At 40.6% G+C, this 27,757-nt stretch overlaps 1 protein-coding gene across 4 annotated transcripts in view; it reads left to right on the top strand.

The window, feature by feature from the left end:
- Positions 1 to 27,757, top strand: part of WIPF1 (WAS/WASL interacting protein family member 1) — a 74,412-nt gene that overhangs the window by 8,225 nt on the left and 38,430 nt on the right. Inside the window, exon 1 of one of the 4 annotated variants that reach the window (XM_039339302.1) lies at positions 12,985 to 13,980. The exons of the other annotated variants lie outside the window; for them this stretch is intronic. The gene's annotated coding sequence lies outside the window, so the exon portion shown is untranslated. Of the gene's footprint in view, positions 1 to 12,984; positions 13,981 to 27,757 lie in introns of those variants that run through there. 4 annotated transcript variants of the gene reach the window in all.

Below are 27,757 nucleotides of genomic sequence, written 5' to 3'. Positions count from 1 at the left end.
TCTCTGATTCCTGAGTGGAAATGGAGGGAACTCTTTAAAGAATCCTCTTCCAAAAAAGCTTCATTTTAAAAAGAGTGTCTGGATCTCAGGAATATCTGAGTTACTTGTTAAGTAATTAATGGGAACCTCTGTACCTTTCTGAGGATATACACTTGAGCACTCCAGAGAAGACACAAGTGTGGATGTAAACTGGATAAGTTGCCCTGGTTAGGAAGTCTGAATGTTTAAAAGAGAAGAAATAAACTCTGACAGGACAAAGGAGAAAGGATCATGTTTGGTTGTTTCGGCTTTTTGTAACCTCATCAATTACTGCCTCTTTCACAGAATAGACAGAACAGGCTTGCTTCAGACAAGGCTGGACAAACAGCTTCACTTGAATTCTTTTTCTTAGTTGTCCCTCAGTTAGATAAAATGAATTTACTTCTTCAGGGGAGAAGAGAATTTCACTTAACCAAACATTGGATGGAATGTAATATTTATTTATTCATCAGCAGTGTCATGAAAGAGCCAGTTTGGTGCAGTGGTTAAGGCATTAAGGAGTTCTAGTCTTGCCATCAGCACAAAGCCAGTTGGGTGACTTTGGGCTAGTCACGTTTCTCTCAGCCCTAGGAAGCAAAACACTTCCAAAAATCTTGCCAAAAAAACTGTAGGGTCCAGAAACTGGCCAAGAGTCAAGACTAACTTGAAAGGGGGGGGGAGGGGTATGATGAGTATTGTGTCTTTCATTTTAAATCTTTTCTGAACTAGTGTGCAACTGTGTAGGCTCTGGAGTTGTTGTTATTTAAATGGGAGGCCAGCTGGCTAAACCTGGAAGTAAAATAAAACTCCAGAAAAAAGCAATGGCAAACACTTCCCTACTGTTGCCAATAAAGGTGCTTAGGTTTGACACAGATAAAAATCTTAGTGTCCCTATCTTCCCACAATAAATGGGAAGTAAGTGATCAACTCCTGGATTTATTCAAGAGGAAACTGTCCCCTCCCCCAATAACTACCAGTCAGTAGTGTATCTAAAGAGGTGCGATGGCTCACTGGCTTAATGACGCTGGAGATGGTCTCTGCTCCAGCAGGTTCGATCCCTAGCACTGCATGGCGGGGTGAGCTCTGATTACTTGCCTAGCAGTTCAAAAGCATGCTGTATGCAAGTAGATAAATAGGTACCACTTTGGTGGGGAAACAAGCTGGTACTTTATGCAGGCAGCTAGATTCCTGCCAGCTTTGAACCTTCCTGGTTGTGATGCTGATTTGCGAGGTGGCTCTTGTGGAGGGAGGGGGCCTTGGATGATGCTACAGGAAGAACCATTCATCTTTCTCTCTGGTGCAAAGCTAGCTTGCCCTCCTGGGATGCACCTTGGGAAGTGCGTGAGCATGTCCCACAACAGAGCTAGTAAATTGGCAGCCAAACTACTACTGTGCAATAGCATTGTAGTGTCCTGGCTAATGTAACAATACAGTAATAATAATAGGGTATCTATGGGGTTGTTCTTTACATTCATTAAGAATACAGTAATAGAGGAAAACCATCTTGAAACTGAGTGAGCAGGAACGTGAGAGCTACTGTTATTCAGGGATACAGGAATAAACACACCTGTCCTACTTCTGCCTGTATAGTCTGCAGGAAAGAGCCTTTTCTGCCCATGAAAGTTTGCCCACTTTGCAAGCAAGGATTCAGGAAAATCCGGTCCTTAGATCAGTAGAGAGTCTTCATGGGAAGAGATGCTCTCTCGTTCAATGTCTTGTCTGTGGAAGGAATGGCGCTAGCATTGCTGATGGAACAGTGTAAGACAGGGTGTCAAACTGCCGGCCCATGGGCCGGACGCGTCACATGGAAGCCGCGCCCACCCCATTGCCAGCCAATGGCAAAACCGGCCCGATATGTTGCGCGATGTCACGTGGCGTCGCAAGTTTGACATGCCTGGTATAAGAAGTCCCAGGCATACTTGATAAATAATATAATGATTATTTTTGAAGCATGTTAGGAAATCAAGCTTCTTGACAGTTCATTTGTTACTCTTTTTTGGATTTAATTGCTTATGAGGAACTGTGGGCTTGTTAATTTTTGTACACTTTTGTTCTTGATTTTCAACCAACTTTTCAAGGAGGCCTATAATTGGGAACAACCTATAATCCTAAATCTTATTCCCCACTAACTGAGTTCAAGGTGGAAGGGCAGTTAAAACATTCAACTAACAATATAATAAATCCTGAAGGGCAGCATAAACAAGTTGCGGAGAACAGGAAACAATTCATTCCTATGAATCTTAAAAATCAGATATAACAAGGAAATAGTGCCACTGCTGCAAATATACACACAAAAAAGATATTCTAGTGACTGTAGGGAGTTTTATACATCTGAATAACTCTAACAGCTGTGTGCATTGCACAAAGCCCCCTTGTCTCATTCACTTGGCATGGAAGTGGGTCAGGAACCAGTGGCAGGCAACCATCTGATATTCATCCAGGCTACGCCTTGGAAATAACATTTCCAAAATAGTCTCTGAAGACTGTCAATTACATTTGTCAAAGTCACTGTATTTTATCTACCTCTGATCCAGGTTAATAAGTGATTCTAATTATTGTTATTATTTTTCAGGTTATTTTTTATCCCGCCTGTATTATTTTTATAAATAACTCAAGGCATTGAATATACCTAATATTACTCTCTCCTCTTATTTTCTCCACAGCAACAGCCCTATGATGTAGGTTGGGTTGAGAATGAGGGTCAGGCTCATAGTCACCCAGCTGGCTTTCAGGCTTGAGTTGGAATTAGAATTCACAGTCTCTTGGTTTTTAGCTTGGTGCCTCAACTACTAGGTCTATGCTACTTAAATATATGGTTACCAAATCTGGATTGTAAAAATCCAAACAACCACTTATTATAAAGTACAGCAAGAATTCAAATATTTAAATTCCTTATAGTGCTTTTGGTATTTTGAGAATCCTGGCTTGGCTTTAATGGTTTTGTGTAGTATAGAAAAATTCTGATCTTCTCCTCTGATTTAGTTTGATTTGTTCAGATTTTGAGTCCAGCTTTTATATTTGAACTGGTTTTTACTTGCTATAAAAATGAAAGTGCAATTATATTAGTTGGGTGTATATGAATTATATGAATTAATTTAAAAACAAAATATAAGCACTTGCATTTCTAGAGGAACATTCACTTATTTTAAAAACTTTTGACCTTTTTCACAAGTAATCCAATTCATAGCAACTTAAACAATATCCACTTTTTAAAAAATAAAATTGTATTCTTAAAGCTAATTTTGCTAGCCAGAAGAGCATTGACTCTTACTTCTAATGTGCTCTGCTCTGAATAATGTTGCTTATCCTAGAAGGAAAAAAGTGTGATGGATGTGCGGTATATGTCTGCTGAATATTTAATGAATGGCCTTTCTGTCATCAGTAAGAAAACAGTAATGTCAGTTAAACACAAAGAAGAGTAAAAAATAGTTGGTGGCAAAACAAGAACCACAGATGGAGTTTTATGCAAAAGTGACTAGTCTGGAAAAACCCTCCGGTACTGTATTCTTCGTCACAGGGGGGAAATGTAAATTGTCCCCAACTCTTGAAATGATTCCCTAGAGCTGGGGTAGGCAAGATGGTGCCCATTATCATCAATCTTTTGCGGACACTTCTAATGCCTCCCAGACCTTCCTTCCCACTTGACTTTAAAATACTTTAAACATAAACAATCAATTGTCAAAACTAAATGGAAAGTTGGTGTCCTGCACAGCATCAACATCTGGCTTCATCTTTATTTAAAAAATAATCCTGGGTCCCCAGTCGGTCCCAGAGGTATTCTGAGAAAATAAAAATAATGGATGGCTGCAATCAGAGCTTTTTGCCCCCAAAAAATGTGCATAGCTGCTCAGAAAGGAAAAGAAGGGTGAGTCAGGAAGATGGAGAACTTCCTGGAAGGCTGGAGAATGTGACCCAAAGCAGTCTCCTCTTTTTTTCTTTTGGAAGGTGGGAGTTTTGTGATAGGCCCATGGTAACTCTTGAGAGCCATTTTGTAAATAAGCTCTCAAATAAGCGTTCAAAATTTAGAAGTGTGCTTGCCATGAGCTTTGTGAAATAATCTGACCAACTTTCTTATTTCTTTCTGGTCTTGTCGTTGTAAAGAAGTTTGCTACTGTGTGATTATACCTCCTTAGATTGGTCATCTCTACATTCAGCTGGCCTTTTCCCATAAGAAAAAAAGAAACTACAAACTGTAGTTACATGGCTTCTAAAATAAGAAGTTTTCACAGATGAGTTCCTTGCCAGGGGAAATGGGTACAAACCTGCAGAGATAATTTTTTTCTTTTTCTCTTGTGACCTACAGATCCAAATATTTAATTTTATCAAGCATGTCCTTTGATCATGATAGAGTACATATTGGATTGACAGAGAGGTGTCTACCTTACCTTTCCCTTCCAGATGATTAAAATTGCCTGCTTTCCTTGCACATCTCAAATACCATTATTTTCACATTTGTATACAGTATTTGCAATTATTAACAGTTTTGAACCTATGAACAGGTAAAGTCATTGTCTAACACAGTGTTTCCCAAACTTGACAATTCCACGCTGGCTGTGGAATTCTGGGAGTTGAAGTCCACATGCCTTAAAATTGTCAAGTTTGGGAAACACTGGTCTAACATGATGCAAAGATTCAGATGACTGAATTTTTAAAAGGGGGCAGGTCATGGGAATGATGATTGGTTGACCGGAGGCCAAACTTAAACATTTTGGAGAAATGAGTGGGCAAATTACCTAGGCCAAATGAGTAGAGGTGTATTGTGCTAATAGACAAGCTAGATTTTCTGTTCTCCTACCTTAGGCAACGGTGGGAGTGGGCATGGGAGAGGAATTGGTTATCCATTATTTCTAAATTATTCTAAACTTATTTGGGGGCATATGTTCTTGTCTTCTTGTGTCTCTGAATTGATAAGTTCCTATCTGGAGGATGCTCTGTCTTGGACAAAAGTATATTGGAGGTACTTTGAATGACACCAGCTCAGAAACCAAGGAAACAGAGATAAGAATCTATTGATTGTTGCAGATACTACAAGTGCAGAGCAAGCATTTTGGCCTACTGCTTCTACTTACCCCATACTTACGCTATGGTACTAGGAACAGCCATACTTACGGTGCATATTTAATTATTCATTGTTGTCACCATAAGCAAGTGCCATGCTATTTTTTCAGATGAATTTCAGCAACTTATTTTTTTTAATGTTATGATGCACAGCTGGAACTTGTGATGCTTGGATAGATGCCTTTCTTTGTCCCCTGATTCTGAGTGTTATCTTCCTATTGTGCAGACTTCCCCTCCATGGTGACCTCCAAGTGTGCTAAAATTTCAACTCCCTCGATTCCCATCAAGAGTTGGGTAAAGGCTCACCAATCCAAATGTTTAGCCCAGTGGTTCTCAACCTTTTTAATGCCGCAACCCCCAACCGGTCGTAAGCCGAGGACTACTCAACCAGTTGTAAGTTGAGGACTACTCAACTGGTGCAGCACCGTTTGCAGAATGGGACTTTTGGCGGGCTCAGCAGGGCAGAGACAGCCTGGACAATTCCTATTGGCTTTTGAAAGCCAATAGAATTAGACTCTATTCAAGAGAGTTATTCTATTGGCTTTCAAAAGCCAATAGAATAAAAGGGAGTAGCACAGCTAAGGAAATGGGAAAAAAATGGCGGACTGCGTTGTTTGGCGACCCCCGTGAAATGGTCGTTCGACCCCAAATGGGGTCCCGACCCACAGGTTGAGAATCACTGGTTTAGCCAAATGCTGTTCATTTGGCTTTTTCTATGAATAATTATAGCAGCATTTCAGCCCATTTGTGGTCTTTTTATCCTTTGCTCTGTCACGTGAACACTTGTGCAACAGTAGTCCTTTAAATAGAATCAGAACAGATTTCCAGAATTTTTGTGTCATTCTCAAAGGAATCTCTACGATTGAAAACAAGCGAGGGGAAAAAGATTAATTTTTTTTCCTAGAAGTGTATTGTTTTTCCTCATTCTTGAAGGCTCGTGACTAAACCCACTTAATTAGACCGCATTGATGGGATTTTAAACTAACTGAAATACTCTTGCGTTCTTATTAAAGTCAGCAAATACTTATCTGTTTTCAATGATTTTGCATTCCCCCCCACCCCACCCCAAAGATCTCTCAGCCTCTCATATTGGAAGGCTTTCAGTGGTGTAGAATTCCAGCAGTAAAAGGCAGTGATTGTCAGAAAAGCTCCAGGGAAGCTGAAAATGTTCCAAATGAAATGTATTTTATGTAAGGAGGTGTTATGCTATGCTCCTTCTGCTTGAACAGAGGTATGTAAGGAGTCTTCTCTGAGCAGTGATAGATTGACAGTGCTGCTCTATTTTATTTTTTATATATTTTACAGTTTTATACCCCCCCCCTCCAATGTGTAAGGCTTCAGGTTCCAGAATTCTGGTCTGTACACATCTAGAGGGCACCAAATTAGGCACCAAATTAGGAAAAAGTTGCACTACAAAGTACAGGCAGTTCTCAACTTAACAACAGGTTCATTTAGTGACTGTTCAAAGTTGCAGCAGCACTGAAAAAAGTGACTTGTGATTGTTTTTCACACTTGACTATTGCAGCATCCCCATGGTCACATGATCAAAATTCAGATGCTTGGCAACTGACTCACATTTATGACGATTGCAGTATCCTGGGGTCAGGTGACCCCCCCTTTTGACAAGCAAAGTCAATGAGGAAGACAGATCCACTTAACAACTTAATACTAACTTAACAGCCTCAGGGATTCACTTAACAGCTCTTAAAAACTCTGGGGCAAAACTCACTTAACAACGGTCTCACTTAGCAAGTTATGATTGTAAATTGAGGATTGTAACGGCATATTGCATTGCTCTACTTCAGTGGTTCTCTACCTGTGGGTCGGGACCCCATTTGGGGTCAAATGACCATTTCACGGGGGTCGCCAAACCACGCTGTCCGCCATTTTTTCCCCTTTTCCCTAGCTGTCCTACTCCCTCTTATTGATGGCCACACCCACTTGGGAGTCACCACAACATGGGGAACTGTACTATGGGGTCACGGCATTAGAAAGGTTGAGAACCACTGATCTACTTCTCTTACAGCTCAGGTATATGTTTTGCTGAAAGAGATTTCAATGATTTCAATGGGATCTATTCCCAAGTAGGTCACTTCCATTTTTCCCACACTTCAAATACAAAAACATATAGAACTGTATGGCTCTTACATTTTGACGAATTTGAACACCTGAATAATTCTTTGCACAGAACATGTGATATTTCTCAGCTTTCCAACCAGGACCAGATGTCCCAAATAAACGCCATCTTAACTCCCTTACTTCCCCAGTGATCAATCTTGCTTCTCTTCTCCAAATATTTAGCTCTTTCGGATGACTGCAATACCCCACTCCGTGTCCAAATGTTCCGGTGCTTTCATTCATTAAAATAGGGTGAGCCCTCTGACATTATTTTATTTAATCATTTTAAGAGACTTCTTTGGGCATACTGACTCAAATTTCAGCCTTCTCTGTACATGAAAAAAAAAAATTAGAAACCTAAGGCTCAGTTCTTAAAAATACGACATTTTATTACTCTTCCTTGGTTTTGCCTTTGCCTTGCAATCTGCTTCAGAGTGCACACAGGGAGCAGGAAGCCCATGAAATGACCACAATTGAGGCCAACATTTCTGCTGTTAAGTGAGACGTTTGTTGAGTGAGCTCTGCCCTTTTTTACGACCATTCTTGCCACAGTTGTTAAGTGAATCATTGCAGCTGATAAGCTAGTAACTCGGTTTTTAAATGAATCTGGTTTCCCCATTGACTTTGCTTCTCAGATAGTTGCAAAAGGGGATCACGTACCCCGGGACACAGCAACAGTCATCAATAGGAACCGGTTGCCAAGCATCTGAATTTTGATCATAGGATCATGGGGATGCTACAAAGGTCGTAACTGTGAAAAATGGCCATAAGTCACATTTTTCAGTGCCGTTGTAACTTTGAACAGTCATTAAACAAACTGTTATAAGTTGAGGACTAGCTGTAGTGGGGTTAAAGTACCGGTAGTATTTTTCTCTTTCTTTCAACAACATCCAAAGGTAGCCTTGAGGTGTGTAAAAGTTGTTAGCCTTCCCTCACTTGGAAAGGGAGTCAGGTGAGGGCTGATTGAGATCTGGAAGAAGCCCTTTTGCTATGAAACCTGCCTTTTTTAGCTACCAATAACAGGAGGCTATTTAAAGCTTTGCAAGGCTTTGCCTGTAGATACAGATAATTAAATAATCTTATGACCTAGAAACTGTTCCTGAATTTCATATGCTTTACTGTGTCCCCAGTAGAACATCCATTCTTCCCTAATTTGAAATGGTTCAGATTGGTGATAATTAACAAATGGAAACATCAGCAGGGGTTACACAGGTGGCTATAACAAACAAGTCCCAGGTGGTGTGACATAATGATCATATCATTGCATCTCAAACTTTCTGTGACTGAAAAGTCATCACTGTGGATTTAGCTGCTGTTTTGGGGCTCTTTTAAAAGCTTGCTGAATGCATGTCCTCAAAGCTATTTTCTGTATGAAATCAACTACAGGTAGTCCTTGACTTATGACTGGTTAGTAAGTGACTGTTATGGTCTAGGACAGCTTTCCTCAAGTTGGATTCCCTCTACAGCTGTGAACCTGTAGGCATATTGGCCATTGCTGACAACTTTGGGAATTGAAGTTCACTCAGTCTGGAAATTGCCTAGGCTGGGAGTGACTGGCTTTTAATATGTGAATCCAGCCATTTTGACTTGTTCAACAAACTGTGGTTAAACCAATTCATGGCTTAGTGTAATCTGTGAACCTCGTGTATAAAATAGTTTCATCAGTTAACAGTTAGTATTACTCTGGATAACCAATTTGGTTGGGAAAAACAAGTGTTCTAATAGTTGTTCCTCATCATCTCCTAGAGCAGGAGTCTTCAAACTTGGCCCTTTTATGACTTGTGGACTTCAATTCCCAGAATTCTTCAGCCAGGCATGCTGGCTGAGGAATTCTGGGAGTTGAAGCCCACAAGTCATAAAAGGGCCAAGTTTGAAGACCCCTGTCCTAGAGATGACATCCTTTGACTGGAGACATAAAGGCTAGGCAGTACTTGGCAGAGTCCAACGTTCTTTGGTGATTCATCTTTTTCTCAAAAAGTAGCAGCACATATCAATCTTTCATGTGGGTCTACCCACTCTTCCCTTTTCACCCTCATTGTGTTCATAAGCTTTAACAATTATGGCTTGTTCAGATTTGAATAGGCCCACTATCCTTGGTGTGCCATTCAGGGAAAGATGGATGATGTGTCATAGGAAGCTTACATTTAGCTCTAAATGCATAGACTGAAGCCTAGAAAGTATGTGAATGTGTGTGTGCACTGCTTGGCTATGTGTCTCTTGTCCTGTTTATTGCTAGTCTCTTTAAACAACCATCCATCACTCCACATCCTGAATAACTCATTTGGATGACCTGCTATAGAGAAAGCTCTAATAATTCCATGAAGAGCCCATAATAAGAGCCGAAGACTTTATTAGAAATTGAAGCAGATTTATTTTTGTTCCATCATAGTCATCATGAAATAGCTAGAATGGAAAATGAAACACTTCTGCCACTGTTTGGTCCCTAAGGGGCTATGTCAAAATAATAATCCCATTTGATAAGGAAATATCTCCCAATTCTTTATTGTACACAATAAAGAATTTTGTAATGGAAGCTAATTTTTAAATCTCTAGGGAGCCTCTTGCTAAACGGCAGATGTATTCTGTGTTAATACCACAAAACATGGAAATAATGATTTATGCAGAGGGGATATAAATTATTTGCAACCTTTCTACCTTTGTACCCAGAAAGTTTCAGTTATTGGTATTTCCATGAAAGGAAGTGAAAGACTCACAATTAAAAAAACAGCAACTGCAAATAGTTAAGACTCTTACCAGTCACTGAGTTCATATAACATGCTAAGCCATCATCTGATTTTAGGTGTAGCATGCTATGTGAACCAAGTTAATTGAGGTTCTTCTCAAGAACTTACTGTTTGACATGCCATGGTTTAACACAGCATGTTACCTCAGGCATGTAATACTGAGCTAGACAATCTAATGCACGGGTGTCTAAGTTGCCGTGTCACGTGATGTGTTGCGACATATCACAACTTTTTTTTCATTGCTGGAGCTGGGGTGAGAGGCCACGGCCAGGCCAGCAGTTTGACACCCCTGGTCTAAGGAGATGATTTAATATTGGGCATCTTCTAAGTTAGCATTAGTTTGTTTGGTCCAACAATTAGCATGTCAGTCAGTTCTAAAATTTCATACTCAGTAAATTTAGTTAATTACCAGGAGTTTCAACTCAATGGTAGTGTATGCAGGAGGCTCTAGATCAGGGATAGGCAACTATAGACCTTTTACGACCTGTGGACTTCAACTCCCAGAAGGATACCTGAACCATGCTGTCTCAGGAATTCTGGGAGTCAAAGGTTATAGGTCATAAAGGGCCCACAGCTGCCCACCCCTGATCTAGACTCTATCATTGACATGTCCAGGTAGATTTGGAAAAATTCCTCAGTGCAACCCTGTTCCTCTTATCTACCATGAATTTGGCTTAAAACTATACATTCCACTTTATTTGCTGTGAGAACAGCTTTGAATCTCCTATTCCCTACATTTTCCTATCATGTTTAAGATGGATTTTTCATAGTTTCCCACCTTGATCCTTTGTAAAAAGAGACAAAATTTCACCTCTGGCATTTAGCCAGGAGGGAGTTATGAAAACTGTATTTTTGACAGCGTATTGAGTCCAACTTGCAGATTGGTGCTAATGCTTCTTTCTCCCACTGCCAAAACTTGAACATTGGCTGGCAGATTTCCCCTGAAAAAAAGTCCCGTCCTTGTCAACAAAGAGCACTCACATTTTTAATTCAAGTTTGTAAAAATTAGATCAGTTTTAAGCCGAACGCAAGACAACGAGGCAGTGTCTCTGAGCAAGCATCAAGAAACTTCCTGAACTTTCAACTTCCCTTCAGCTGCTTTTATGCTGTAGAATTCTACCGTAAGCAGCTTTCTCCTGGGGATCAAAAGAGAAAAAAATAATAATTGTTCCAGCAGAAATGACTGACTTTGGCATTCTTACCTTTCAGTTCCGATTTCCAAGTGTGCCTGGTCCGGCTCATGATTTGTTGCTTCTGAGTTTTGAATAATGCAAAAATTCTAGAAAATATCATGGGAGAGAAAGCATAGTCCATGATGCCTACTCAGCTGATATAAGTGAACATCTGGGCAGCCATTTGGGGGAAAAGGTGCAACATCAGAGCCTTCCAGTGGGTCTGCTTATCCATCTTATGAAATAACATTCATCTTTTGCAATTAATGTTAAAATAAGGCATTGTTTAATTAGAATAAAAAAGTCTCAGACCTTTCCCAAATGGTTCAGAGCCCACCACAAAACAGGCATGGATTATTCCTGTCAAGAAGGCCTGGAGGAATGTTGTCCATGGGGTCGCAATGGGTCGGACACGACTTTGCAATTTACAACAACAAAAACATGTGTATTACTTTTTACACAAATTCCATTTAACTTACTTGGAGATGAAGTTTGAGCATTTATGAACTAGCATTACTTATATTCTACCTTTTGAACCCATAATTTAAAAACACCTTTTGTAAGGTGACCAACTTTTTTACAACAAAAAGGAGGACACGAATAAATTTAAGAAAAAAATATCGTAAATAAAAGAAACATTGTATTTATTGCAACAATAATACAGAATACACTATATGCATAATAAAAAACATTTGTAACAATAACATTTTATATTGTAATTATGCTTACATGCCTATTAATTATTTAAATGAGTACTTTTCCATTGAATGAATATTTTTTGTCAATGTATCATCTTCTAACAATATATTGGAAATATCTGAACAAGAAATATCCTTCATATTGAATTTTACGGCAAGTGCTGCAGCTAGAGTATCAATATTCAATCTCGATTTCTCACTTGTCCAAAAATCTACATGGCTGGACTGCGCAGGGGTGGGCGGCGGAGGCAGGTGTTGTGAGCCAGGCGCTCCAGGATGGCCTGTAGATGCGCAGGGTGAGGTGGTGGCAGTGCAGGTCAGCACTGCGTAGACCAGCAGCTGGCGCAGCCCATGGAAGGTCAACTGCCCGCCGTGCCCCCGCCCACAGCCGCCCCGCCAGCACTGCTGCCGTGGAGAGCCGGCCCTACGGCTCGCAAAGCACCAGCCGCGCCAGCTCCGGCCCTGCAGCTGCCCCCCAGTACCACCATCCACCCTGCGCATCCCAGTAGAGTCGGCCCCGCGGCTTGCAAAGCACCAGCCGCGCCGGCTCCGGCCCTGCAGCCGCCCCCCCCAGCCGCCCCCCAGCATCACCGCCCCCCCAGTTGCCCCCAGCACCACAACCCCCCCCCCGCCCATCCCCGTAGAGCCGGCCCTGCGGCTTGCAAAGCACCAGCTGCGCCGGCTCTGGTCCCGCAGCCACCCCCCCCCAGCCGCCCCCCAGCACCACCGCCTACCCTGTGTATCCCCACGTAGAACTGAACAGGGAAGATGAAGTGAAACTTACCGCTCCAGTCTCCTCCAGCTATCTTTGGAAAGAAGAAGTAGGAGATCGTGTAGTTGGGTAGCAGTGAGGGGTGCAAGTTCCTGCAACTTGCACGTGCAAAGTTTGCCGCCCGGGTGTTTTGGCGCGCTCAGCAGCAATTCATATTGGCTTTCGAAAGCCAATAGGGGGAGTAGATGCAAAAGTTGAAAAAAAATAAAAAAAAAAGGTCCCGGAACGCCTTCTGAGCGTTCTATGAGGAAACAAAATCCCTGCAGATTAGTCGTCAAAAAGAGGACATTTAGGAGGACATTTTCGAGAGAGGACAGAACTCACAAAAGGAGACTGTCCTCCCAAAAGGAGGACGGTATATGGAAAAGGAGGACATTTAGGAGGACACTTTTCAAGGGAGGACAGAACTCAAAAAAGGAGGACTGTTCTTCCAAAAGGAGGATGGTTGGTCACCTTACCTTTTGTCTCTGTGCAGCCTAATAGGTTGTGTGAATATTGCTTATGTGTACAATTGAAATGTTTTCTTTGTTTGATTTGGGGGCAGGGGCTGCTGCAATTGCCCTTGGTGGATTATATTCATAACAATAAAACATCCTGATACAGTTACAGTTACCAACAATAAGCAATAAGAGTCCCTCAGTTAAACTATTGATAAAGTCACAAATACAATGAATCCCTTGCCCAATTTTCTTTTAAGTGACTCAAACTGGAATTAACATTATTTTTACTAAAGAGATCTTGTTAGATGAGAGATAACTTTTTCTGAAAATGTTGCTTATTCTTCCTGTTGCATAAGTTTTTTCAAAAGTCCCATTAACTAATCACATACTGAGACAGATTTGGAAAATGAGGACAACTCTGTTGAGCAATAAAACAGATCAGACTGCAGAAAATTCTGAAAATAAGTGGGATTTGCTGAAAGTAAGGAATGGTTTGTGTGTGTCCGTGTGTGCGTTCCCATTTGTGTGGTCCTGTCTTGGTGGCCAGGGAGCACGGTTTTATATACAACACTGTATATGAGTCAGCACTGCAAAAGGTTTCATTGCAGACATTCGTATTGAGGTCTTTAGCATGAGATTGACCCAAAGACATGCCTGTACAGTTCTAATTTTTTCTGTGTGTTTGTTATTTAATTTTAGTGAACCCCAAGGAGCTGACTAGGCAAAAAAAAAAAAAAAAAAAACCCAGGCTGTGGCATTATATAAAAACAAAAACAAAAAAAAGTGAAGTAAAAATCTTCTAGAGAAGCAAAGTAGATGAAGGATGGTACAATGTTATTATCTGGTTGAATGAGGTGCAATACGGAACTCTGGTGTCATATATTGCTCTAACAGGAAATGGGTAGAAAAGCTGAAGTGAACTTCAGAGAGAACTGACATCTTCTGTTGAAGCCATCCCAGGTCTGTTTCCTTATTTTGCAGCTACCGTTTTGGTCTGTTCACTAAATAAGAGGGATAAAGTTTTGAGGCTAATGCAGTTGAGCTAGAATGCACGTGACATTGATTGACTCAGTGGTTGCAGAGGCAAAGAATCCTTCAAAAGTCAAGAGAGCAAGGATCTGACTTGGAACAATTTAATCCTCCTTTTATGAGGGAAGGGGAAATTGCAAATTTGGCTGAGATCAACACTGTTGTTAAGCCTGAGGCTCAAGGTTATTTTCTCAAGGGAATCGAAGGGAATATGGAGAACCTAAGGAGCTGTCATCTCAGAGAAAACTTGGCTGACTTGCAAGAAAAGGGAACCTGGAGAAAGGGGAAATGGAGGAAGACACAAGAAAGGAACTTGTGAGAGATAAAAAGTTCTAGAGATACTTTCCAGTCTGGGGGAATATGTGGAAAGAGGGAAACTAAGGAGACTGAGCAAGGGACAGGATCACAAGGAAGTGAGACAAAGTAATTTGTGTATTTAAAGCTGGGGAATGAGTGGATTGAAGAAGGACAAGCCGAAGGGCAGAGCAGACTTGTGGCAAAGCTGCTCTGAGGTTCCAGATACAGATAAGGTTGTACGATGTCGGATTATAAGGAAATGGTTAGGTAAAAAGGGTTTAGAGAGAATAGTTTGTGGAGACTGTGATTCAGAGAAGAAAGAAGGCAGCAAGTTACCATAATTCTGAATTGTCCAAAGAGGAAAAATCTTACCAGATGTGGCTTTGCTGTCACTGACAGTAAATGGGTAGACAGGAGGACTCGTTTTGAAACAGGTTTTTTTTGGTACTGATGGTCATTTTTTTGGGCCTTGCATAAACTGCAGGATGTATAGAAAGGTTTTTGTGAAGGCTTTTTTAAAACATTCAAACAGGAAAATAGCAAAAGAGAGCTTGTAGTTTATAGATGAATCATTTTTCACTTGAACAGAAAAAAAAATTGAAGGACGTGAAGTAAGAGGAAGTGGGTAGATAGAGAATTGTGTCAAAGATGCAAACTAATGACAAAGAGGAGTGTGCAAAAACAATCCTCCATAAACAGTGTTCTGAAGGGGCAGGGGGGCAACATGTCTAAAGCCTAATACACCATTCTGCAAATATGCAAGAAACAACAACAACAACAAAAGGTCAGCTAAACCTGAAATAAAGATAACATTATTTAGATGGGAAGCTATGTGCTTGGGAATAGATTTACTTAGCAACTACTCTTCTGGCATGCTGGGTTTGGATTGATTTAGCAGTGCTGTTTGTATATACAGTATAATTAAGGCTAGCAACCAGCCTCTATCCCAAATAGATGATAGAACATTCTGTCTTCTTTTCTGCATTACCCTTGTTTTCTGCTTTGCTACTTGTCCATCACAGCTTCTGTATTAGATACAGATAGATAGGACTTTTGCCCTAAGGGGTTCTGAGAGTATCTGTTCAATGACAGTGGGAAAAGCCAGACTGTTTGACCTAATCAGTCAGGTTCATTGTAGTAAGATGGGGATGAAAGCAATCTTCAGACAAATGTTGTCTTAAGCATGTAGTGCAGTGGTGGCGAACCTATGGCACAGGTGCCAGAGGCGGCACTCAGAGCCCTCTCTGTGGGCACAGGTGCCGTTGCCCCAGCCTCACCCCTCCTGTGACCCCATCCTCTCCAGCAGCCCCCTGAAGGAGAGTCGCCCCTGAGCATGGCCCACATGGAGCAGCGCAGCCAAGGACATGGCAGCCAGGCAACATAGACAAGAATCTGCCCACACACCCCATCATGCAGTTGATGCTGCAGGGGGCGGGCAGAGGGTGTGGCCGCCATAGCGCTGCTGGGCTGCCTGGGTTATCTGCGGTGGGCCCTGGAGGGAGGGAGTGGTCCTGTGGGCAGGCGGGGTGGGGGATGGGGGGCAGAGCAGGGGCGGGGCGGGGGTGGAGCGGGGGCAGGGCCAGTTTTGGGGCACTCGGTCTCTAAAAGGTTCGCCATCACTGATGTAGTGCATTCTCTTATCTTAAGATTCCAGGGATATCCAACTAATCCTAGAATCACTGATATTATTATTTCAGGAAACATACTCTTAGACTAGTTTCATACAATAATCTATAATTTGCATTACAGTGCTTTTTGAAATAAACGAGTGACTTCATGCAACCTGTTTAGCTAGTATTTATAAACGGCACTGTCTGGGTTCATAGAACACACTAAAACTAAACAAGCCACATTATAATTTAGTACAGTAGGTGAACGTCACCTCTGATTTTGTACAGAACCCAATGCAACCTGTGTTCAAATGAAAGTGATTACTGTAATACCCTTTCTGTATCTGTCATTGGCAACCATTTAGAAAAAAACTATGTTTGCTGGAAAGCATCATCAGCCTTCTAAACTAATTAGCAGCTAGTAAGTCATTAGCTCATTTTTCTTGTTAAGGAATCCTGTTGTACAGGATTATCTTGACCCCCTATCATTTTTTCTCTGTTCACCAGATTTCAGCAGTAAAGATTTTTCATCTAAAAACTTGTCGGTGTTTCTGCCAGGAGGATTTTTAAAATCATGTCCTTCGCCTCTTTTCTGCTCAATACAGAAACTTTAATACAGCTTTATTATGAAAGGGATTATTATTATTATTTTGTTTCAGATTGAGTGAGAAAGAAAGTTGAAATTCATTTAGAAGGAACTGATAATTTGTCTCCTTCTGATGCTGGGAAATCTGATGAGTAGAAAAATTCATAGTTACCAAACCATGCCTGAATATTTGACTTCTGGGTGTTCTGAATTCATGGACTTACATGCCTTTCAGAATTTAATTAGTCATCGATTTGTATACTTTTTGAATATTCCAGAACAATTCTTGGCTCAAAGCATCAGAATAAGTTTTAAAGGTTATATTTAAATACATACTTAAATGCAAATGAAAAACATTTTGGACAAGTGAAAAAGTGGGACGGAATGGCTTAACAGAGAATTTACAGGTAGTCCTCAACTTACAACAGTTCATTCAGTGACTGTTTAAAGTTACAACAGCACTGAAAAAAAGTGACTTATGACCATTTTTCATACTTAATCACCATTCCAGCATCCCCACGGATACGTGATTAAAATTCAGATGCTCGGCAACTGACATGTATTTATGACAGTTGTAATGTCCTGGGGTCACATGATTCCCTTTTGCGGCCTTCTGACAAGCAAACTCAATGGGGAAGCCAAATTCGCTTAACAGCCATGTTACTAACTTAACAGCTGCAGCGATTCAGTTAACAACTGTGGCGAGAAAGGTTATAAAATGGGGCAAAATTCACTTAATAAATGGCTCGCTTTAGCAACAGAAATTTTGGGTTCAATTGTGATCATAAGTCGAGGACTACCTCTATATGGAAGTAATACTGACAACAAACACATAGCTCTGTCGGTACCTAGTTTGTCCATTGATCTTGACAGAGTTGTCTCTGCTTCCTATAATAGGAAGCTTAAAATAAAAATAAAAATCCCTCCCCAAAAGATATCTTTCTGATTGTTTTTAAGAAAACTGCATGGATATCCGAAGACCACTTTTCTTAAGGAACCAAGAACAGAAGCATTTTCAGTAACAAGCTGAAAATTGATAGCAAAGAAGAGTCTACAACACAAAGTTTCTGGTTTATTATCCAACTTCCTTATTCTTAAGAAGTTCCTCATGTTCAACTGAAAACTCGTATTTTAAGTTTACTGAATCTAATCATGCTCTCTGAGGCAGCTGAGAAAAGCATTTTGAACGTCTGCATATGACAATTGTAGTATCCGAAGACTTAAGCCACAAGAGTTGTCTTTTCTAATTAAATTCGGTGCATCTCTATATAGTTATGCTGCCCTTTTGTGAGTGCAGGCCACCAACTTTTTCAGGAAGAGAATGAATGATACCGTCTTTTATTTATCTCCCTGCACCTCTGTCTGTATTTTCTTGCTCCATATTTCAAATGGTATTTTCCAGCTTCTAGTAGCTTATATTTTAATTTCCTCTGATGTGTTTAAGTTCCTTCTAGAAAAACTGCATTGTGCGCAGTGGTAGGAATTTCCCTTCACCCAAGTCAATAGCTGCAGCACCATTAAAAAAAATGTTTAAACCTTTAAATGCAAACTGTTTTTCAAAAGCATATATGTCACAAAATGACACTTGTAGGCACACAGATTGGACTAGGATTGTTATCTTGAAACAAAACTTTAGGAAGGCAGAGCAGATGGGGGATTTTTAGTGGAAGGCTATAGCGCAGTGATGGCGAACCTTTTAGAGACCAAGTGCCCCAAAACCACCCCCCACCCCATCCCTTGCTCCGCCCTGCCCACTGGGCCACCCACCACCTCCACGGCCTGCCACAGATCACCCAGGTGGCCCAGCAGCGCCATGGCGGCCATGCCCTCCACCCATGCCCTGCAACAGCATCTGCGCACGATGGGGCGCAAGGGTGGAGTCTTGTCCCTGTTGCCCGGCTACTATGTCCTTGGCTGTGCTGCTTCACTTGGGCCATGCCCGGGGGCCATTCTCTGGGGGCTGGTGAGGGGGCCATGGGAGGAGGCGGGGCTGGGGCGTGTGCCCACAGAGAGGGCTCCAAGTGCCGCCTCTGGCATGCGTGCTATAGGTTTGCCACCATTGCTATAGTGCAAGCCTACTAGTGAAGCAGCCCAGTCTGAAAGAATTTTTTAAGCTGGTTTAATGTTTAGAGTGTCCAGCTAGCATTAGCACAGAATAGGAAAAGCTTAGGGTTCTAGGGTGGAAATGCTCAATAGTTGGTTCTTTCAATCTCCTGCTACAGTGCATGAATTTATAGTGTTTCAGTCAATGCAGAACTGCCAGCAGTCCCACCTAACATGGCTAGTAGTGAAAAACACTGGGAAGTGCCTTATTGGTTTGCAGGGTGGGGGGGAGCTTATGTTTTAAAACTCAAACAATACATAGTCATCTGTATCTGATCATGAAGGAAAACCACTCAGATTTAGCACACATTCGATTTCTCAGGAAAAATTACTGCAGGTCATATTTTAAAGGTGCATTTTTTAGCTATCAGTCTGCTTTGGGAATCGCTATTACATTAATTCATTCTGGTTTTTCCCACCTATGACGCTGTACAAGATTTGCCTCCACTGATATATTTTACACATTTACAGTTGTCGACTTTGCTCTTTTCAGAAGCAGATTCTGCATGGACTGTGAAAAATGCATCTTTGACTTTGTTGTTTTCATGCCTGCGTATTACTGTATTTTGCTTTCTTTTTTGATGGCTAGGCTATTTAAAAAAACTTTTTCAGACGGAGTTTGACTGTTGATGACTACATGGACCAGTCTGTGTAATTTTCTTGGCAACAGTTCAGACAGGGTATACAAGGGGAATTGTAGTTCTTTTGGCTTGTTCTCTGGTTAAAAGTTGTGTGAGGTTTTCACGTTAGACTTGCAAAGTGATTCAGAAATAAGGAGCAATTTTGGCTGACCACTGTACGTCAATATGTATAGGATGGATATGTTGAAAGGATGTTATGACCTGATTTGGAATTATTTTCTTAGTGAAGAAGGAGCCGATACAAAATTTATAAACCTTGCACAGTTATATAGGCATAGCATTTAGAGTTATTAGGATTTCAATTTTATTCTGGCAAGAAAGAAGTTTTTCCAAGATGTTTCAAAACCAGATTTTCCGTTTATTAAAGCTGAAATGAAATCAGAAAATGAACATACTTTCCTTTTCTAGTACAGCCAAAATGTATTACTTCCACCAGCAACATTGCCATGTAACGAGACCAGGCAAATCAGCCCAGAACATAAATAAAATATTTATTTTAAGATGTCTAACTTATTGTAGCAAGTACTTAATCTACACAGGAAGCAAGTGTTTGCTAAAATATTTCTACTTCCTTTGGAAGCTACTGTCAATATGATTCCAAACTTACAATTTTACTGTAATTTTTCCTGTGTAGTCTGTGAATAGTAAAACAATCTGAAACATTTCACAATGTAAATACAAGTGGAATATGTGTATGTGTATGCGCGCATGCATGTGCACGCATGTCTTGTATAACAATTTCTTGGTTCGTTGGTCAAGTTTAGGTATGAATTGTTTAACAACGATTTTCTGAATAAAGAAGAATTGGTTGAGTTCACATAATATAACAAGAAAAAAAATCCATAGTTAACAAACTTCATTATATTTTGGTTTGCACAAAATATAAGTGAACAAATTGCATTATGGATTATTGTGGTATGAATCCAACCTCCCAAGCTAAGATATAATAGGAGTTTGATTGCTTCTTAAATATAACAAACCTGCTGACATGTTCTGATGAACTTTTTTATCTATGTCCATCCATAGCTACTCCCCTGTCCAATTTATAATGCTCAGTAATCAATCTAGAAATTTTTCAATTAATTATATAGGTAGCCGTCATTGCCACCATTTGAATGATCTAGGAAATTTAACCTCAGTTTAACCTGTGTTTTTAAAGCCCATTTTATAATTATTATCCCTTAATTCAGATGAATTGGGAAACTTTGGTTAATGGAGAACTATCCTACACTGCTATGTCCTGGGAAGAAAATTGTATGTGCAAGCGTCCTCCCTGTCCCTTGCTTTTTGGAATAGCTTGCCAGCTGCAGAATTCAGAAAAAAATCAAAAGCTTGAATTTTTGCATTGGTTTGGCTGATTCTAACAAACGTATTTTTCAAGTGTAAGTTTTGATCTTTTAACTGTTTGATCCATTAGGGAAGGTCCTTCCTATGTTTCTTATTCTGTTAAGCCAGTGGTTCTTAACCTGGGTGATATTGCCGCCCAGGGGGCGATTTCATTTTTCAGGGGGGCGATGGAACGAAAAGGGGGCGATATGGGGGCGATGGAGCGAGATGTTTTGGGGACACTTTTAAGACTTTTTCGTACAGTGAATCGCTGTATATCTGTCGTACAAAAACATCAGATCGCTCGCTATTAGTGGCTTGAATTGTGTTTTCAAACGTTCCTCCAGCTAGCTTCAGTACAGAACGCCATACATATGTGAATACACATCGCTTATCTTCATGTGCGTTGAGCAGCAGCCTCTACCCATACAATGGCACGCCATTGGCCAGAATATGGGAGATATGGGAAAAAGACTGGAAATAAATTATTTGCATTGATATGTCCTGATGACAATTAAAAAAAAAAAACAAGTGTTTGCATAAATTGAAGTTATTTCCTATGTTGTGATTGAGAGGTTATGTTGGGGGAGGGGGGCGATGACAACTTCCTCATTGGCTCAAGGGGGCGATTCGTTCAAAAAGATTAAGAACCACTGTGTTAAGCCACTGGGGGCTTCTGCCCCTCTTGTCTGATGGTTTCCTAGGCAACATCTCTACCCCTCATTCCCCAAGGTCATCCACACATTACATTACAGTGACTGAGAGAGATAGAACCCTCTTGCCCAAACCGATACTGTCAGCCCTTCGAGATACTCAGCAAGTAATCAACACCATGAGTAGTAACACCACCTTTATTATAAGGTTACTAACTGTAACAGAATCTTCCAAGTCAGAAAGCAATTCTTCTCTCCCTTACCTTTATTTTCCAGAGAACTAAGAAGGATCCCTTCAGAGATGCTTTCTCCACCCCCCCCCTTTTTTTTTTTGCTGGCTCAGGAATTCTGGGAATTGAAGTCCACGAGTCATAAAGGAGCCAAGGTTGCCTACCCTTGCCCTAGTCTGATTATTGGTTAGGCTACAGCTATTCTTCCTCTCTCTCAAGTTTTTTCTCACAGCTCATTACAGATACCATTGTGGATCATCTCTCTCAGACTTGGGAGATTATATTTTGTATGAGAACATAGATAATATTTCCCTAGCCTGATATTCATAGGATTCATTTAGTTTTACAAAAAGGATCTTGGATAAATAAGTCACATAATCATAAAATATGTTTTTATTTTTTTATCAAATGAATAACTGTGCATGCATCTCCTACTTAACTCCTACAGGTAACTGGGATTTACTTCATTTACTCTATTTTCTGGATATACAGTATACAACATAGTGAATTGTAAATCGTGTGAGTTAAGTTTAAATGGTACATTAGGACTTAAATGTGTTGGGCTAGAAGATTGTGGTTTAGTGTGTCATGCAAACCCAGGAAATGTGCATCTTGAAAAATATCCTCTACCAGGAAAGGGGGGGGGGGATGGTTGGATAGATGAGGAAACATAAATTGCAAAAACTGCTTTCACTCTCATGTTTGAGATTAACCGGGCAATCATATCAATGCCTGTTCTTACTGAATTTATCGAAGTTGGCTTCCGGTATATAAATATATAGAATTACAGTAAACAGTAGCCTAAACATAATAGGTATGCGTAGGGCTTCAAATTCTCTCCCCCAAAGATGCTAAAGAGTGGGCAGGGATGCAAAAGAAGCACCTATGCCCACTGATCACTAACAGTCCTCACCCGTGTTGTTCCAAAAATCTTAAGCAAAGGTGGTAAACCAAAAGTAGAATGGAATTCTACTACTAATTGAGGATTTCTGACTCCCCTTTTAGCAGAAGCAACTTTTCCCACTTTGTAAATTACATTGCTAAAAACAATCAAAACTTAGTAAAAAAAAAAAACCAATTGTTAAGTGCATTAGGGCTGGCTACCTAATTTTCAGATTATTTCTCAGTTTGGGGTCTTTTTATGCTTAACAGTTTTGTGCTGGAAACCCAAATGTTTCCCAGATGTGTTGATCCCATTTAGTGCATGAGGGATCAGAATATAATTGCAACAAGAATCAAATGTTTGACTAGAAAAAAAAAGTGTATGCTTTTGAAAATACGAAACAAAATCCTCTTTCGGTGATAGTTATTCCAAAGAACTAGCAAGATTTTTTTTAAACTGTTCTGGGAAAAAAGTACCAAAAAAGTGCTGAAAAAGTTTCTGAAGCTTGCTTGATTTTTCTCCAACCAATAATCTGCAGGGTCAGCTGAGGATACAATTTCATGTTAAAATCTTCCTTAACTCCTAAAACTGGATTCATATTCAGGTATCAGGTGTGTGAAGAAATGATCTTGTCCCAGATTATGGAAAGTGTTTCCATCCCTAAAAAGATACTGTAGGTGTTTGCTCTCCAAATATTTAGAAAGATAGAAAAGGCATACTGTTTTCACCAGCCTGTTCATTCTCAATTATTTAACAAGTGCTTTTCATAATGCTTTTAATTGCATTAAAGTTCATTCCATTTTATAATTTGGATTTTCTATTGCTGCATACTGCCTTGAACATCAGAATAAACAGAAAGGTGGGGAAGGGATTTAATAATGAAATTAAAATAGTTAAACAATATGTTAATTAATTTAGAAGGTAGTTGCTATATCTAAATCAGTGGTTCTCAACCTGTGGGTCGGGACCCCATTTGGGGTCGAACGACCATTTCACGGGGGTCGCCAAACAAGGCTGTCCACCATTTTTTCCCCTTTTCTTTGGCCACGCCCCTGGCACCTGGTGATGTATAAGTGGTTGGGGGTCACCACAACATGGGGAACTGTATTGTGGGGTCACGGCATTAGAAAGGTTGAGAACCACTGATCTAAATCTTCTAGCCCTGAATATAGGATAGAGGCCAGATATGATGATGATGATGATGATATGAGTACAGAGAAGAGCAACAAAGATGATTAGAGGACTGGAGGCTAAAACATATAAGGAACGGTTGCTAGAATTGGGTATGTCTAGTTTAACGAAGAGAAGGACAAGGGGGGACATGATACCTCAGAGGCTGCCATAAAGAAGAGGGAATTAAGCTATTTTCCAAAGCACCTGAAGGCAGGACAAGAAGCAACGGGTGGAAACTAATCAAGGAGAGAAGCAACCTAGAACTAAGGAGAAACTTCCTGACAGTGAGAACAATTAATCAGTGGAACAGCTTGCCTCCAGAAGCAGTAAATGCTCCAACACTGGAAGTTTTTAAGAAGAGACTGGACAGCCATTTGTCCGAAATGGTGTAGGGTTTCCTGCCCGAGCAGGGGGTTGGACTAGATGACCTCCAAGGTCTCTTCCAACTTTACTACTATTATTATTAATATTATATATATCATCCATTCAGTCGTGTCTGGCTCTTGGTGATTCTATGGGCCAGGTCTCTCCATGTCTTCCAATCTTGCGCTACTTCTTTGAGTTGTTGTATGCTTTGGCTGGTGTCAGCTTTGATGTTGTCCAGCCCTCATGTTCTTTGATGGCCTGGTTTCCTTTTTCTGATAACTCTTTCAAACATAATTGCTTTTGTCCAGTGAATTCCCCTACATGACATGACCAAAATAAGTGAGACACAGTTTTGTGATTTTGGCCAGATTATACAGAAGTTTCCATTCTGTTACTTCTCTTCTATCCACCATTCGCTGCTCTTGCAGCTGAAAACACTTTTCAGAATTGTTTTCCAGAGGTGGTTCAAGTACCACTTCCCCTTTGCAAGGCCATGCCAAGAAGCATGAAACGATGTGGCTGGTTGCCTCTACTCTTCCTCTGATGAGTGAAATATGCTTTTTTCCCCCATGTAAGTGGAAATCTAACTACATACTTCCTGGGTTGTGGGCGGTTGAGTAGATTTACACAGTTAATATGAATTCAGATTTCGGTAACTACAACATTAGTGTGTAGTCTAATACAGTGTTTCCCAAACTTGACAATTTTAAGGCATGAGGACTTCAACTCCCAGAATTCCACAGCCAGCAACGCTGGCTGTGGAATTCTGGGAGTTGAAGTCCACATGCCTTAAAATTGTCAAGTTTGGGAAACACTGGTCTAATACATCACACCTAGGAAATGAGTTATACCGTATCAGTGGAGCTTGAGATCAGTTGGCAGCATTAAGCTGTTACTTATGGCTGCATATATGCTGGGGTCTGAGTAGGTTCTGTGCTGCAAAGATCGGAATGGGACAACTTGCTACAGCCAACTTTCTGTGGCCAATTCGCCACGGCCAACTCACCATGGCCAATTCACCGCAGGACAACTCGCCACGGCCAGCTTGCCACGGGATAACTTACTGCAGGACAATGTAACAATTCTGTTTAATTTTTAAAATAAATAAAAACAATATTTTAATTTTTGCCATTCACATTTCATTCTGTCCCTCCTTTTCCATCCTTTCTTTAATGATTGTATTCCACCGTTTCTTCTGATATTCATGTAATTCTTGTCCCACAACAAGTTGCCTGTGGCAAGTTGGCTGTGGTGAGTTGGCCACAGCGAATTCTCATAAACCCCCAAAGATTGTGCTGCTTGGCTGAATTGGCAACCATGCTTGCTCTGGGACTTAAAAAGATTCAAAGAGAGTCCACGGCATTTACACCGTTGCTTGCCACAACTGCCACCCCAAAGGTGCTTTAAAAAAGGCAACTGGATTTTCTTGAAAAATCAACACATCTTTGATTTTGAAAGCACCTTTGGGGCAACCATGACCTGGATGATTGAGAAGCTCCATAGACATCTGCCATAATTGCGATTCTGCAGATCTTCTCTCTGGTTCTACAGAAATCATAAAGCATGGTGCAGGGGTAGGCAACCTTAGCTCTTTTATGACTCGTGGACTTCAACTCCCAGAATTCTTGAGCCAGCCATGCTGGCTCAGGAATTCTGGGAGTTGAAGTCCACGAGTCATAAAAGAGCCAAGCTTACCTTCCCCTGACGTAGTGCATAGAATACCACCGTACAAGGAGAGAAGGATTCAAAGTATGCATTTCAGCTCAGCTATATGTCTGCATCTTTATAGCTATATATGTACATCTAGAGCAGTGGTTCTCAACCTTTCTAATGCCGTGACCCCACAATACAGTTCCCCATGTTGTGGTGACCCCCAACCACTTATACATCACCAGGTGCCAGGGGCGTGGCCAAAGAAAAGGGGAAAAAATGGCGGACAGCCTTGTTTGGCGACCCCCGTGAAATGGTCGTTTGACCCCAAATGGGGTCCCGACCCACAGGTTGAGAACCACTGAGTTAGGACATCTGTAAGCAAATGTATCTATCTTATCTAAGATTGATAAGGAGATTTGTCAGGCAAAGTAGTTTCATTTTGTGTATGTGTGCTGGTGTGGATTGGAGATGCTGTTCATGCATCAAAGGAGAAGCGCACCAAAGAGGCTGAAGGAAAGAAGGTAGTGGAGTTGGAGAAGGAGATCACCAGAGGAAGGAGGAATGTGCAACAGATAATCCCAACAGGAATAACTAAAGTCAGGAAAAAAAAAAGCTGTGAAAGATAGAGAAATAGGAGGATATCCCAGGAGAAATGGGGCAGAGATGAGGAATCAGGGTGCTGGCTTTACAAAATGTTTCAAAAAATATTATTTTTCTCACTCTCTTCTTTCTCTTTAACTTATAAAAGGCCTAGATCAAGAAATTGAAAGGAAAACAAAATCCAGTGATTGAGGTTAGCCAATGAATGGATAATGCCCAGAGGATGATTGGCTGCCCTCTCCTCCCCCCTCTGGACGAACTGTACAGCTCCCACTGTCTTAGGAAAGCTCAAAACGTTCTCAAAGACTTATCTCATCCTGGACATTCTTTTTTTGAACTATTACCATCTGGCAGATGGTACAGGATAATAAAAACAAACACAAATAGGCTGAAAAATAGTTTTTAATCCCAGAACTATAACCATATTATACACTACTGTATAGTGCAACATTGAAGTGCAATTATTAGGGGCAGCGCAATGGTGAATAGAATGTGAAGGATGCATGTATACAGTGTATGATTTCACTTGTGGTTTTTACTTGTGTGTAGTGTGCAATGTGGACAGCACTTAATTTTGTTGTGAGATACACAATGACAATAAAGATATTCTATTCTATTCTATTCTATTCTATTCTATTCTATTCTATTCTATTCTATTCTGGAATTTCTGAAAGGACTTCAAAAGAGCTCTGTAAATAAATGACCATTAGAATGTTGGCATATTTTTGTAGTCAAGACTTGCGTACCCAAAGGAGAGGTAAGATACTTTCCTTTTGAAAAGCACAAATTATTTATTTAATTTGCAACAAATATCACTTTATTAGTTGGCAGAACAACATTGTGAACATGTGTGGAGGGAGGGGTTGGATTTTTGTCCTTTTCTTACCTTCTAATATATTTGTATGGGCGAGAGAGGTAAGCAAATTTGAGAGGGGAGAGGTCGTCACATTTGAAATATTGAGAACAAACCCATATCCACAAATGCTCGGTATCTCATTGAGATGTTTGCCCTCCCCCCCAAAAAAAAATGTTTAAAAAAATGTTGGATGAAGCAGTAAGGTTGATGAACAGCAATAGAAATTATTTTGGAACCAGTGGCTACTGCTGGATTATCTGAAAGACATCTGAGGGGGTGACATGAATGCTCTCTTTAAAAATATGAAGTCCTGTACCATATAGAATAGAAATGTGTACTTTAATTTCATGTCCCCAGCACAGATATATGCACATTTGGAATCTATTTGGAGAGGTTTTGGTCTGTTTTGGTTCACTGCTATAGCAACAGGAGTTATTTTTTGCAATGGGACCAAGGGTACTCTTGATCAGGGCTCTTCAAAGTTAGCAACTTTACAGCTTGTGGACTTCAACTCCCAGAATTCCTCATGCTGGCTGGAGAATTCTGGGAGTTGAAGTCCACAAGTCTTAAGGTTGTCAGGTTTGGAGACTCCTGCTCTTGATAATAGTAACAGTTGCATTGGTAGCCTACATGTAAATTGTATGTCCCACCATCCTCATCATTGCTGGTTGTTTTGATTTTCCATGAAAATAGTAGCTTCGTGTTTAATAATACTTTGTTCTCTGCTAATA

The sequence above is a fragment of the Crotalus tigris genome, unplaced genomic scaffold (assembly GCF_016545835.1).
Source record: "Crotalus tigris isolate CLP2741 ecotype Arizona unplaced genomic scaffold, ASM1654583v1 scf7180000017733.2605024, whole genome shotgun sequence".
Lineage (NCBI taxonomy): Eukaryota > Metazoa > Chordata > Lepidosauria > Squamata > Viperidae > Crotalus > Crotalus tigris.
This window is presented reverse-complemented; position numbering and strand designations above follow the sequence as displayed.